Genomic DNA, 15,477 nt, shown 5'->3' on the forward strand with positions numbered 1-15,477 from the left:
TCAGGGTTTAACTACTCTGACATCTGTGTATTACGAATCAGATATCTCTCTATACAGAATTTCAATGACTACTAGGTTTGTTTCTCTTAAAACTAGACTCAATAAGGAATCTGTAAATATAAATAATGACTTATTATTATTTTTGTAAAATTTATTATGAATTTTTAAATTCAGAACAGAGGATACAGAAATCACTCAGGCCCTATTTCACAAAGTTTCAAATATCTCATAAAGTATAATTTATATGCCTGTTTTTTTTATCCATATTAAAAAAGACTCATTAAGCTTAAATTTCATAACTTTCTCATCATTTAATTCAATTTATACTATTTTTAGTGATTTTTCAAATTCATGTCATTGCTGCAGCAATATTCTGTTTTAAGGCAAATTTCATCTTTTCATGAGTTGTTATGAACTAGATAACCTATTAAACTTCCATGATATCAAACATGATCTAAATTTAACCATCACCATGACTTATCAATATCAAACATTTTCTCAACCAATCATGGCCATATCATAAAATTATTTACACAAAATAAATATATTGCTATACATGCCATACTTAAGTTTTACAAGCCATTTACCCAGATGAAAGTCCTTTGGATAGGGTGATCGAACCTTCGACCCGTCCCGATTCCCGAGTTGGCTTGTTCAAAACTACAGTAAATAAAGAGGAGGGAGTAAGCATAAATGCTTAGTAAGTTCATATGTAAATAACAAGTAACATAACAATACAAATATACCAAACAACTTTAGCATGGTATCACCAAAACATATATCATATTTCTAAACATCATTCATCATCTTACTACCTTATCGTTGTTGTATCTATTATCAACCCGAGGGTTAAGAACATACCTGTCCAAAGTGTCCATTTCAAAACACTTACCAAAACGTCGCTTGCATCTTAAGTGTTCTTCCATTTCACTAGAAATTTCACCCGTTGAACACATCGGAATATAACTCGGATACATGGATAATTTGCACATAAGTGCCACATATGTAATCAAGAAATCATGTAACCCGACCATAAGTGAACTCGGACTCAACTCAACGAGCTCGGGCGTTCGCATCCATAAGTGAACTCGGACTCAACTCAACGAGTTCGGATGCCTAGTTACATCTCACGAACTCGGACTCAACTCAACGAGCTCGGATGCTCAACCATCCTAGTGACATGTCACTTGTATCCTAATCTATTCCTAAGGTTCAAATGGGCTTTTTCCCTCGATCTCACATTCTCCGTCTTCCATGGAATATCGGAACCGATACTCGGTAGTAATTCATATTTATCAAGTAGTAAACATAATTTGCATATTACTCAACATTAACCACAAAGCATAATATTTCACGATTAAAAATCAGCATATCATATAATTAACATTAATAACTTAAAAATAACATTTATGCTACATTATTTACACATGAACTTACCTCGTATGCGAAAATGGCTACTTTTACCATTTCGTCCACAACTTGGTATTTTCCCCATTTTAGCCCGAATTTCAGTTTTCCTTGCTCTATCATTTAAAATATAGTCTAATTAGGACTCACATTATTCAAATTGACCCAAAATCATATTTTGGAAAAATTACAATTTTGCCCCTAAACTTTTGCATATTTACACTTTTGCCCCAAAGCTCGTAAATTAAACTTCAGCCTATTTTCTTATGTTTTATGACATGCTGATCATTTTTCCCTTCTATGGAAACATCAAATTCTCACTTTAACATGTACTTATGACTATTAGGTATTTTTACCGATTAAGCCCTTTTGCTCGTTTTCACTTAAAACCGAGTAGCACAAGTTGTCTAACATAATTTAAAACCTCATATTCTATCATAAAACACCAAAATACACAAATTTCACCTATGAGTATTTTTCCAAATATGAACCCTAGGTTGAATTATTGCTAGCATAAGCTTAATCGAGCTACCCGGACTCTAAAAACGTAAAAATCATTAAAAACGAGGCTAGAACGGACTTACAATCGAGCTTGGAAGCTTGAAAAACCCTAGCCATGGTTTCTCCTTGCTATATTCGGCCATGGGGTTGAAGATGAGCAAAATTGGCTTTTAATTTTGTATTTTAATTCATTTTACCCCTAAATGACCAAAATGCCCTTACTACTAAACTTTCCAAAAATTCCATCCATGTCCAATTTTTGTCCATAGACTTATAAATTGGTAAAATTGCTATTTAAGACCTCCTAATTAATATTTCAAAACAATTTCATACTAGAAACTTCTAGAATACAAGTTTTACAAATTATTCGATTTAGTCCCTAATTTCAATTTAAGCACTTTATGCATAAAATTTCTTCATGAAATTTTCACACAATCATGCAATCATATCATAGACCTCAAAATAATCATAAAATAATTATTTCTATCTCGGATTTTGTGGTCACGAAACCGCTATTTCGACTAGGCCCAAAATCAGGATATTACAACTCTCCCCCTTCAGGGATTTTCGTCCCCGAAAATCTTACCAGAAAAGTGGTCTTCACTTTTAATCTCATATTCGGTGCTGAAGAACTTTCACTCAGGCGGTGCCTCCAATATATCTCATTAATTTCTCATATATTCTGAAAGTTTACGAACTCATCTCTTAATTGTTCTTAAATTTTCAACCCTTCTCCGTTTCCCTTGTCATCTTGACATAAAACCAGATCTCAATTTGGTTAATGAATACTAATATTCCAAGAAATTAAACAATCAAAAAGACCTGAAATTCCATGAATCTGATGAGTAGGAATTCATTCAATACCGATATGATTTATAGATCTCGTCAAACATTTAACAATAGGATACATCACATTTTCCTCTTTCCGCCATGGAAATAATTCTGATATGGCCTCAAGAATAATCCTTCTCATTTCCATCCCAATATCAACACTGACAAGGATAATTTTGATAGATCCCAATGCTCGGCTTTAACCCCTTTAACAACTCCGATTTTATGTAATATCGGATGCTCTAAACTATCACATTACCTCACTGTCTTGAAACACATCACAATTCATACAACAATACATTACTGAAAGTCAGGAAGTCTTTACTCAATGTAGACTAGTCTAGTTCAGATGCTTCGGTTACCAATATTCTCATCTATCCAAACTTTGTCAACATGTAATAAACTTTTCAGCTTTCACAAGACGAAAACCTTATCATTCGTAGTGACTTTAACTAATATCCAACTCTTTCTAATAAATATACACTTCTCGTTCAGACTATTTACTCTTTTATCAGTACAAAAATGAAATTATATTATCAGACTTGAGAAAAATAATCCTGACATAATTCTCACATGAAATCTTTCAAATAAATAATTCACCATACCGACTGAAACTCGCGCTTTTATCACCTATGCCTTTACTGATGTCAAATCCTTACACAGAAATTAGAAAAAAAAAATTCCAATACTAAAATCACCACATTACCAAGATCAAATTAGAAGTATAGTCATATTTGACATGATTAGCACGACCTGAAGAATGCACTTCGAACACGAGTCATAATTGAAAAATTATGGAACAAAGATAACAAGGAAACCAAATAAAGAAATCCAAGATACGATACTATGCCGGAGAATCAAAAACCAAATTCATATAGAAAATACAGAATACCCAGATAATTCTTCAAAGAAAGAAAGTCCAAAAGAAAACATCATTTAATCCCACTGAAATCAAATATAACAGGATCAATATATCTTCCCATACATATATATCAAATGAAGCATCAAGTAGAAGAAACAAAATCATAATATCATACGTATTCTCTCATCAATTCTTATCAGACGAAATGAAATAGAATACCCGATGAAATAGAGCAATATAAATTATAAACCAGTCAGACTACCAATGCTTTCATCCAATACCAGAATTAGAAGACATTCCCATATAACAAGAATTTCTTCAGAAGATCAATAGCCATAGAAATATTTCTGAGAACGGGTGAACACATAGAACATCTCAAAAGAGACTGCTAAATCTGTCCGGTCATAACTGTCACACTCAGATAATTCACATTTCAAATATCATTTCCCCAACTAGTTCTGCCGTCACAAATTTCATATTAAACCATTCACTAAAGAAGGCCAGTTCTGAATAAATTTCGATTTACACTTTTCTCGACCTTGCACCTGAGTAATTCGATTTACCAAAGAGAATTCCTTCTCTAACTGGGACAGTGCATAATTCCAATAATCTTTATATCAATCCGATACTTTACTGGCTCTGACTTTACTTATCAGCTCATTTTCAATCTCTGATCATACTTATAATTATTCTATCACTGAACTCTTTGGGTTCTCAACCGGAAACTTATTCAATACAAATCTCATGAAATTCCATTATAAGTACCACTTCGGTAAGGGGGAGGGGTTGTAGGACCTCTGACTCGACTTTCTTATACATACACATATGACACAACTTCCATCATCATAGTAACATCATCAAAATCATGTCATTCATTCATGTTGGCTTACACCAATTTTCCTATTGTCCCATTTAGACAATATACTTATGCATACATTCTATGTTTTCTAGACAGCTTTACTTATCCATTCATTTAATTAAATTAATTCATGCTCATGACATCATATAAGGCCAAACAAACATAGATATTTGCATCACAATCACAACTTTCATTTCGTGCATCATCATGTACATATCATTACAATCATATAATTCAGTCCAACAATTTAACATAGATAAGTTCATTTCATTATAATCCTTTATCTCATAAAAAATTGTATATCATTAAGATTCATCAACATTCAACGTCCAATCAAGACAAGGACATTTTCATTCGTATCATGATATTATGACCTTTATTCATACCTCTACTACTTTCTATTTATTCCGTTCATCTTATCAAGTAAGCCACATACACTACATCGTATGAGCATTAAGCAAATATGGATATTTATCACAACATGAACTTTCATCTCACATATTATCACATATGTATCATAAACTTTTATTCATAGTTTTCTGAACCGAGACTTATCATAATCATAATTTTACTAAAATACCTTCACATAACATTGAACATGGTCGGCACAGCTCGGTTGGAGAGTACCCTGTCTAAATAAGACGGTACTCATACGCGTCGGAAGACATCACACTATCACAGATCAGTGGCATGTATAGCTAAACTTTTACACATGCTAGGTTAGTCCGAGAACCGACTAAACCTACTCTGATACCACTAAATGTAACGCCCCGTACCCGATACCATTGCAGGAGTCGAACACGAGGTGTTAACGGACTTAATTCATTAATTAAACAGCTCATACAATTCATTTTAAAATTTCCAGACAAGTTGGCTAACTCCATCACAGTCGCTTTAAAAATCTTATCTCGAGTTACGAAACTCGAAATCCAATTCCGTAATTTTTTTCTGAAACTAGACTCATATATATATCTATTAATTTGTTTCTAGAATTTTTCGTTGGGGCAATTAGTACAGTTTATTAGTTAAAGTCTCCCCTGTTTCAGGGTTCGACTGCTCTGACATATGTGTATTACGAATTAGATATCTCTCTATACAGAATTTCAATGACTACTAGGTTTGTTTCTCTGAAAACTAGACTCAATAAGGAATCTGTAAATATAAAGAATGACTTATAATTATGTTTTTACAATTATAATGAATTTTTAAAGTCAGAACAGAGGATACAGAAATCACTCTGGCCCTGTTTCACAAGGTTTCAAATATCTCATAAAGTATAATTTATATGCCTGTTTTTTTATCCATATGAAAATAGACTCATTAAGCTTAAATTTCATAACTTGATAATCATTTAATTCCATTTATACTATTTTTAGTGATTTTTCAAATTCATGTCATTGCTGCAGCAATATTCTGTTTTAAGGCAAATTTCATCTTTTCATGAGTTGTTATGAACTAGATAACCTATTAAACTTCCATGATATCAAACATGATCTAAATTTAACCATCACCATGAATTATCAATATCAAACATTTTCTCAACCAATCATGGCCATATCATAAAATTATTTACACAAAATAAATATATTGCTATACATGCCATACTTAAGTTTTACAAGCCATTTACCCAGATGAAAGTCCTTTGGATAGTGTGATCGAACCTTCGACCCGTCCAGATTCCCGAGCTAGCTTGTTCAAAACTACAGTAAATAAAGAGGAGGGAGTAAGCATAAATTCTTAGTAAGTTCATATGTAAATAACAAGTAACATAACAATACAAATATACCAAACAACTTTAGCATGGTATCACCAAAACATATATCATATTTCTAAACATCATTCATCATCTTACTACCTTATCGTTGTTGTATCTATTATCAACCCGAGGGTTAAGAACATACCTGTCCAAAGTGTCCATTTCAAAACACTTACCAAAACGTCGCTTGCATCTTAAGTGTTCTTCCATTTCACTAGAAATTTCACCCGTTGAACACATCGGAATATAACTCGGATACATGGATAATTTCCACATAAGTGCCACATATGTAATCAAGAAATCATGTAACCCGCCCATAAGTGAACTCGGACTCAACTCAATGAGCTCGGACGTTCGCATCCATAAGTGAACTCGGACTCAACTCAACGAGTTCGGATGCCTAGTTACATCTCACGAACTCGGACTCAACTCAACGAGCTCGGATGCTCAACCATCCTAGTGACATGTCACTTGTATCCTAATCTATTCCTAAGGTTCAAATGGGCTTTTTCCCTCAATCTCACATTCTCCGTCTTCCATGGAATATCGGAACTGATACTCGGTAGTAATTCATATTTATCAAGTAGTAAACATAATTTGCATATTACTCAACATTAACCACAAAGCATAATATTTCACGATTAAAAATCAGCATATCATATAATTAACATTAATAACTTAAAAATAACATTTATGCTACATTATTTACACATGAACTTACCTCGTATGCGAAAATGGCTACTTTTACCATTTCGTCCACAACTTGGTATTTTCCCCATTTTAGCCCGAATTTCAGTTTTCCTTGCTCTATCATTTAAAATATAGTCTAATTAGGACTCACATTATTCAAATTGACCCAAAATCATATTTTGGAAAAATTACAATTTTGCCCCTAAACTTTTGCATATTTACACTTTTGCCCCAAAGCTCGTAAATTAAACTTCAGCCTATTTTCTTATGTTTATGACATGCTGATCATTTTTTCCTTCTATGGCAAGATCAAATTCTCACTTTAACATGTACTTATGACTATTAGGTATTTTTACCGATTAAGCCCTTTTGCTCGTTTTCACTTAAAACCGAGTAGCACAAGTTGTTTAAAATAATTTAAAACCTCATATTCTATCATAAAACACCAAAATACACAAATTTCACCTATGGGTATTTTTCCAAATATGAACCCTAGGTTGAATTATTGCTAGCATAAGCTTAATCGAGCTACCGGGACTCCAAAAACGTAAAAATCATTAAAAACGAGGCTAGAACGGACTTACAATCGAGCTTGGAAGCTTGAAAAACCCTAGCCATGGTTTCTCCTTGCTATATTCGGCCATGGGGTTGAAGATGAGCAAAATTGGCTTTTAATTTTGTATTTTAATTCCTTTTACCCCTAAATAACCAAAATGCCCTTACTACTAAACTTTCCAAAAATTCCATCCATGTCCAATTTTTGTCCATAGACTTAGAAATTGGTAAAATTGCTATTTAAGACCTCCTAATTAATATTTCAAAACAATTTCATACTAGAAACTTCTAGAATACAAGTTTTACAAATTATTCGACTTAGTCCCTAATTTCAATTTAAGCACTTTACGCATAAAATTTCTTCATGAAATTTTCACACAATCATGCAATCATATCATAGACCTCAAAATAATCATAAAATAATTATTTCTATCTCAGATTTTGTGGTCACAAAACCGCTATTTCAATTAGGCCCAAAATCAGGATATTACAAGCATCGTTTGTCGGATAAGCTTTAGCCTCGACCCACTTGGACACACAGTCTACTGCTACCAATATATACTTGTGACCAAAAGACGGAGGGAAAGGACCAAGAAAGTCAATACCCCATACATCGAACAATTCTACCTCAATGATGTTTGTTCCAGGTATCTCATTTTTATTGGTGACATTTCCGACCCTTTGACATCGGTCACAGCTCTTTACGTATGCATATGCATCCTTGAATAGTGTTGGCCAAAAGAATCAGCTTGCAATACTTTGGCCGCCGTACGAGTACCTCCGAAATGTCCTCCACTCAGAGTTGAGTGATAATGGTATAAAATCCTTTGTGCTTCATCTTCTGCCACGCATATCCTGATCATTTGATCTGCACACTTTTTAAACAAATATGGCTCTTCCAAGAAATAGTACTTTACATCGAGAAAGAACTTTCTCCTTTGTTGATACGTCTTATCAATTGGCATCAAACCACAAGCTAAATAGTTAGCAATATCAGCAAGCAAGGGGTACTATGGACATGACTTACCTTCAGTATGTGTTCATCTGGAAATGTTTCCTGAATTGGTATACTAGGTGAATTCACTTCTTGTGGCTCCAATATGGAAAAGTGATCTGCTACTAGGTTTTCTACTCCCTTCCGATCTTGAATTTCTAAATCAAACTCTTGAAGTAGAAGCACCCACCAGATTAGTCTCAGCTTAGCATCTTTCTTGGCAAGTAAGTACTTGATTGTCGAGTGGTCTGTATAAACAGTTACTTTCGTATCTACAAGATAAGATCGAAACTTGTCAAAAGAAAATACAATCGCAAGTAGCTCTTTTTTTTGTTACCATATAGTTCAATTGAGCTCCTGTAAGAGTCCGGCTTGCATAGTAGATGAGATGAAAAACTTTGTTCCTTCGCTGGCCCATGACAGCCCCTATTACGAAGTCGCTTGCATCACACATTAATTCAAATGGCAAATCCCAATCTGGTGTGACTATTATGGGTGCCGTAACTAATCGACTCATCAAATCTTTGAAATCCTTTAAACATTCATCATCGAACTTGAACGTCGTGTCCTTCTCCAATAATTTGCATAAGGGTTTAGCAATTTTGGAGAAGTCCTTGATAAATATTCGATAGAACCCGACGTGGCCCAAAAAGCTCCTAACACCCTTTACAGATGTTGGAGGTGGGAGTTTCTCGATAACATCTACCTTTTCTTTATCTACCTCAATTCCATGTCTCGTTATCTGATGCCCTAGAACAATTCCTTCTCGTACCATGAAGTGGCACTTTTCCCAGTTAAGTACTAGGTTCGTTTCTTCGCATCGCCTTATTACCTTAGCTAGATTGGCTAAGCAATAATCATAAGTATCACCGAATACTGAAAAGTCATCCATAAAAACTTCCAAGTACTTCTCAACCATGCCAGTAAAAATAGACACCATACATCTTTGGAATATAGCAGGTGCATTACATAAACCAAATGGCATGCGTCTAAATGCAAATGTACCATACAGGCAGGTGAACATTGTCTTGTGCTGATCTTCTGGTGCTACTGTAATCTGATTATACCCCGAGTATCCATCGAGAAAATAGTAATAGTCTCGCCCCGTGAGTATATCCAACATCTGATCTAAGAATGGCAAAGGAAAGTGATCTTTCTTAGTCGCCTTGTTCAGTTTCCGATAATCAATGCAAATCCTCCATCCTGTAACTGTTCTAGTAGGTATCAACTCGTTTTTCTCATTCTTTACGACTGTGATACCTCCCTTCTTTGGCACACACTGGACCAGACTTACCCACGAACTGCCTGAGATGAGATAAATGATACCCGTATCTAACCACTTGATAATCTCTTTTTTCACCATGTCCTTTATAATGGGGTTCAGTCTTCGTTGTCCATCAATTGTCCCTTTTTCGCCATCTTCCAGGATAATCTTTTGCATGCATATAGATGGACTAATACCACAGATATTGGCTATGGTCCATCCGATAGCCTTCTTGAATTGTTTCAACACCAAGATGAGTTTCTCTTCTTGCTCAATAGTTAATTCCGCTGAAATAATCACAGGCAAAGTAGAAGCGTTACCTAAATAAATGTTTTTTAAATGTGAAGGTAATACCTTGAGTTCTAATTTAGGTGGTTCCTCGATTGATGCTTTTGGTTGGGCATACTCCCTCTTCTCAAACTCCAAAGATTCAAAGCGGGATTGTGGATTAAATCCCCTTTGGTTAGCTTCTAACAAAGCTAAGTATTCATCCTCCTCTTCATCATTTGGAGGATCTAATGTCAAAATTTGTTCCAACAGATCCTCAACATAGTTGAGCTCCTTTTATACTAATGAATCCTCTAATTCGGATACTGCAGAACAATCATGAATTGTGCCAGGAAATCGCATAGACTTAAAAATGTTAAATTTTACCTGATCATCCTAAACACGTATTGTAAGCTCGCCCTTTTGCACATCAATAAGGGTCCTTTCGATTGCTAAGAATGGTCTTCCTAGGATAACCGACACTTCTTTGTGTTCTTTAAAGTCTAGGATAACAAAATCAGTAGGGAAGATAAATTTACCTACACGTACCAATACGTCATCGATTTTTCCTTCTAGATGTGCTAAGGATCGATCTGCTAGCTGAAGTGTAGCCATAGTAGGTTTAACTTAACCTATCCCCAACTATCTAAATATTGACATAGGCATCAAGGTAATACTCGCACCTAAGTCACATAAAGCCTTACCACAATATGTTGCTCCGATGTTGCAAGGTATGGTAAAACATCCAGGATCCTTCAGCTTTGGGGGTAGTTTGTCTTGAAGATATGCGCTGCATTCTTCGTCAGAGCTACCATCTCAAATTCTCCAAGTCTTCATTTTTTGGACAAGATATCCTTCATAAACTTGACGTAGTTCGGCATTTGTTCAAGTGCTTCAACCAATGGGATGTTGATGTGAAGTTGCTTGAGTACGTCTAGAAATTTCTTGAATTGAATTGCCTACTACTTCTAAAGTCTTTGAGGGTAGGGTGGTGGTGGTTTCTTTACTGGAATTGGTTAATTCATTTTCTACAGCAATTCTACATCTAACGAGTTGTTAGTTGATCGGACTTAGCTGATTCTGGAATTACCTTGTTGGGTTTTTCAGATTCTGGTTCTTGTGCAACTGGAGTTTCAACACTCGATCGAACTTCCTCTGAGTCTTGAGCATTAGCTGGCTCTCTTTTAGCTTCGATAGTGTTGGGCTCTACTATCTTTTCACTTCTCAATGTCAATGCTTTGCAATGCTCGTTCACCGAATTCCTCGGATTCTCCGTATCACTAGGTAAAGAACCTTGTGGTCGGTTCCTGAGTTCAGTAGCTAGCTAGCCCACTTCAAAATTCCTTAGAGTGACATCGTTTTTTGCCATGTATGCCTTCAATAAATTCTCTAAGCTATTGGATGATTTGACCTGATCTGGTTTCTAAGCTTGTTGGGAAAAACTAGGCGGCTGAGTCAGTCTAGGTTGAGCGTAGTTGTTACTGGTTCTAGCCCCTTGGTTGCTCCAGGAAAAATTCGGGTGGTTTCACCATGATGGGTTATAGAAGTTGGATTGTAGTCCTTGCCTTCCTCAGTTTTGGTTTTGGTTACCCATGTAATATATAGATTTAGGATTTGATGGACATTCTTTGAACAAATGTCCCTCCCCACAATAAACACAGGCTATACTCTCAAATTAGTGAGGTGGTTGGGCTACAAAACTGTTAGACCCATTAGTGGTAAGATTCTTAAGCATTGAGGATATTGAAGATACTTGAGATACGAGTGAAGTGAGAGCGTCCACTTCTTGTATTCCAGCGACTCGTCTTCCTGACGTGGTTCGATTGGTTGGCCATTGATAATTGTTACTGGCGATCCTCTTGATGATTTCGTAAGCCTCAATATAGGACTTAGAAAGGAGAGCACCGTTAGCAGAAGCGTCCACTACCATCCTCGTGTGAGCATTAAGGCCATTATAAAATGTCTCAAGTTGGATGAAATATGGGATTCCATGATGAGGGCATTTTCATAATGGCTCTTTGTATCATTCCCATGCCTCATACAAGGACTTATCATCCATTTGTTGGAAAGCAGTGATCTCGTTCCTCAACTTAGCATTCTTACTAGGAGGGAAATACTTCATGAGGAACCTTTCGGCTAACTCTTGCCATGTAGAAATTGAGTTTGGTGGCAATGAATTCAACCAGGCTCAAGCTCTATCCCTTAGTGAGTACGGGAATAGCTTCAATCGTAATGCATCTTCGAAAACTCTAGCTAATTTGAAAGAGTCGCTAACCTCCATAAATAGTCTTAAATGAAAATGAGGATCTTCTATAGGCATTCCACTGAATTGGCCCACTGTCTGAAGCATCTGGAACATTACTGACTTCAACTCAAATTGTTGTGCCTCGATTTCGGGTCTCCTAATACCCGGATTAAGATCATTAAAAACAAGCACTGCATACTGTCTCAAGGCTCTATCCCTATCATCAACAATAAAGATAGGATTTTGAGCAAGGTTTGCTCCATTTCCTTGATTCATATTCTCAAAATTAATTCCTTCAGTCCTTCTCTGGTTCGCTTGTCTTCTTCGCTATCAAAAGGTTCGTTCTATCTCAGGGTCTACAGGAAGTAAGTCAATAATCCGGTCAATACTCATAAGCACCTGAAATAATCACAGAAACATTAATTAAGTTAAAAATTAAACAGAAAGATAAAACAAGATGTAAAACTAACAAATTCACAAATAATGACTTTTTAAAACAGTCCCCGGCAACGGCTCCAAAAACTTGGAATGACGGAAAAAAATGTGCAAGTGTACACAATCGTAACAAGTAATAAAGTGACAAGTAAATGTCGAGTTATCGTACCTACAGCGACTGCAAAAGAATTATTTATGAAATTAATTGTAAAACACTTTGGTGAGGTAAAAATAATTTGGCTTTAAAAGATGGTCAAAACTATTTAAAAACTAAGTAGATGATTAAAAATAAAACAAAGGAGTTCTGATGCACGATTTCAAATAAGATTTAATCAAGGTAACATACTTGTGTTGGATTAATCATATTCCTTTAACTTAGAATTATTAAACTCATAATTCACAGCAACCCTATAATTTGCTAACTTATGAACAAATTTACATACAAAAATTCATTCATCTCTTGACATATCCCTATGTCAATTCAACCGACTAAACAGATTCTAGCAAGCAAACATGTTATTGCACATACATACTCATTAAATTGAACCAATCTCTTGCATATCCTTATGACAATTCAAACGATTAATTAAATCTAATAAGCATATAAAAGACTTTGTGAAGTAACAAGGCATCCCTACCTTGAAATAATTTAATCACAATAATCTTGCAAGTTATGCAAGGCAATAATATTGCTAGATACATTGCTAATTTACCCTTCAGCTACCTTAGAAGAATAAACATGCACTGATTAAGTACTGTGTTAATTAATTACAATTTAAATCCGTTTAAATAATTACTTCATTAGTTACCTCACAGTCGTAATGCAAGAATAACTTAGGCATGATTTTACTTAATCAAGCATCTTACCGAGGCTTATAACAGCATAAACATTATTTTAACAATTTAAGCAGACAGAATATAATCAACCCAACACAAACATAATTTAAGCTGAATTGATTTAAATCACCATTTCAATAGCATAAATATTCATAAACATGTTCGTCAAAACAACAACAAAAATTAAGAGTTAGGGAACAAAAGGCAAATCTGGTGTTTCTCCGTGGCTTGACTAGTTGCTCCGTTCTTCGTTCTTCGTTGGCCTTGGCTATCAAGGTGGCTTATGAACGCCTAATTGCTGCTCCAAAATGGCTGATAGAAGCCTCTTTCCCAAGAGAAGAAATCGGCACTTGAATAAGTGGGAATGGAATGGAAAAAATGAGAGAAAACTGAGAGAGGGAATGAGAGAATAATGTGAAGTGAGTGATGCTTTAAATGATCAGCAAGGGATGGCTTTTGTAGCTGATTGTGGCTGCTAAAAATAGCAAATTCCTGCAGCCAAAGAGACCTCCCTTGGCCGGCCACAGACATGGCAAAGTTGAGAGTTTCAACTTTGCTATTTTAAGCTTGGGGCAAATCTACAAAGCCATAATTTAAAGTGGGGTTTGAATGCAATTTAGAAGTCTTTTGAGAGCCTTTTTGCAAGCATATTTAATCAGCTAAAATGCTGATTTGGGTCAGCATATGGACGGTTCTGGGCTGCCCTTTTAGTGGCTGGTTCGGTTCACTCAATTTGGCTCGACTAGTGCGGTTCAACTGGACCCTTTCTCCATAATTAATTAAAAATAGTTTTTTAACCCACATTAAATGGGGAATAAATTAAAATTAATTAAATTATGAATTAATACACATTTCTGGACCGTCTTAGGCTGGAAATTAAAGTGCCTCGATACTTCAAATTGCTTCTTGGTTTTGTGCTTTCAGCATGTCAGCCGAGCCAATTTTCGACCTTTGCGCGAATTTGTCGAAAATAGTCAAAATTAATCAAAATTAAGTATAAAATTAAATAAATTCACCATGTTCATATTTTTAACATGATTTAATTATTTTATAATATTTAATTATTTTTTGACAAGAATTTAACCGGATTTGGATGAATTTAAGTAAAATTGGGTATGAAAAAGTATATAAATTTTTGTGTTTCCACTCACACAAGCTGACAGGTACCCACAACACATGCCAGTCTACCAAGCCACCAGTAGAACGTACTTGACTAGTGCCCAGATTTATATAATCACACATCACATATACAAATGAGTTCATAACCACATAGTTTCTAATGACATGTCATATTGCTAATTTTAAGCAATATAAAGGCAAGAATTTATATGAAGCTTAGGAACGCTTCAAGTCACTGCTTAGGAAGTGCCCACACCATGATATGCAAGATTGGTCACAATTGCAAATCTTTTATAATGGATTGGATAGGAGTGTAAGAGCCAGATTAGATGGCACGTTGGCTGGGGCCTTCATGAATAACACGTACGAGCAGGCCTGTCAATTGATCAAGGAAATGGCGATGAACTCAAAAATATGGCCTAACGAACGCTTTTTTTATAGCCAGAACCTGTCAATGGTTGAGGTGGTCAAAGAAGATGATAAGTATCAAGAAATTTTGGGAAAAAATACATGGTCTAGAGACCTCTGTCAAGCCATCAATGAATGACGTCGGTTGAAGCTACACATCATACTCAGAGAACCAATCGGAGGAGGTAAATTAATTGAGAAATAGGGGTAGAAATCCCCATTCAAACACATACAACCATGGTTGGAAAGAATATTTAAATCTAAAGTGGGGAGAAAATCAAGGTAGCGAAAACTCAGTTTTGAATCAACCAAACCCTCCATATTAACCACTGCATGTGCAAAGATATCAAGAGAGATCCATGGGTAACGACCATGTTGGTTGTGGTCAACACTTGGAGCGGATTAAGAATGAGATGCATCTTATGAGGTCTGACATTCAACATGTGA

The 15,477-nt window shown here is 35.3% G+C and overlaps 2 non-coding genes across 2 annotated transcripts; one reads left to right on the top strand and one right to left on the bottom strand.

Annotated features, from left to right (window-relative positions):
* The first annotated feature begins 11,971 nt into the window (after window positions 1-11,971).
* Window positions 11,972-12,078, top strand: LOC121211665 (small nucleolar RNA R71). Its single transcript, XR_005906884.1, has one exon. It is a non-coding gene; the product is annotated as a small nucleolar RNA R71 (small nucleolar RNA).
* A 2,703-nt stretch (window positions 12,079-14,781) lies between these two features.
* Window positions 14,782-14,886, bottom strand: LOC121211546 (small nucleolar RNA R71). The gene has a single exon (XR_005906770.1). It is a non-coding gene; the product is annotated as a small nucleolar RNA R71 (small nucleolar RNA).
* Window positions 14,887-15,477: the final 591 nt, after the last annotated feature.

This window comes from Gossypium hirsutum, chromosome A12 (assembly GCF_007990345.1).
Source record: "Gossypium hirsutum isolate 1008001.06 chromosome A12, Gossypium_hirsutum_v2.1, whole genome shotgun sequence".
NCBI lineage: Eukaryota > Viridiplantae > Streptophyta > Magnoliopsida > Malvales > Malvaceae > Gossypium > Gossypium hirsutum.